Source organism: Montipora capricornis, chromosome 9, assembly GCF_036669925.1.
Source record: "Montipora capricornis isolate CH-2021 chromosome 9, ASM3666992v2, whole genome shotgun sequence".
NCBI classification, from domain to species: Eukaryota; Metazoa; Cnidaria; class Anthozoa; order Scleractinia; family Acroporidae; genus Montipora; species Montipora capricornis.
In genome coordinates, this window is record NC_090891.1 from 3,292,636 (window position 1) to 3,292,988 (window position 353).

General features: G+C 41.6%; 1 long non-coding RNA gene across 1 annotated transcript in view; it reads right to left on the reverse strand.

Moving 5' to 3' along the window:
- The window catches only part of LOC138015898 (uncharacterized), a 12,782-nt gene extending 12,635 nt beyond the window's left edge, over window positions 1-147 (reverse strand). Inside the window, exon 1 of the long non-coding RNA XR_011125658.1 lies at window positions 1-147. This exon is cut by the window's left edge and continues 543 nt beyond it. This is a non-coding gene — a long non-coding RNA (uncharacterized lncRNA).
- Between the last annotated feature and the right edge of the window lie 206 nt (window positions 148-353).

Sequence of the window (353 nt, forward strand, 5' to 3'; positions counted from 1 at the left end):
TGGTTAATGTTGTACGTTCTGCAAAGGATAAGCGACTTCTGAGCGTTTGCATGCGGAAATAAGTGCTCTTACAAGCGGTAAATTTTACCGTTACCGCCTGATAAGAAGAACCCTGATACTAGCACACTAAAACAAATTAACCGCGTGGATTACCTGCATGGTTATACCTACTTTTCAAGGTACATTGAACTGTATGAGGTGTGCCACCCGCCAGTTCAGATTGGTAATACTAGCATACTACAACAAATTAACCGCATGGATTACCTGCATGGTTAGACCTACTTTACAAGTTACATTGAACTGTATGAGGCATGTCACCCGCCAGTTCGGATTAAGAATACTACATAGCATAC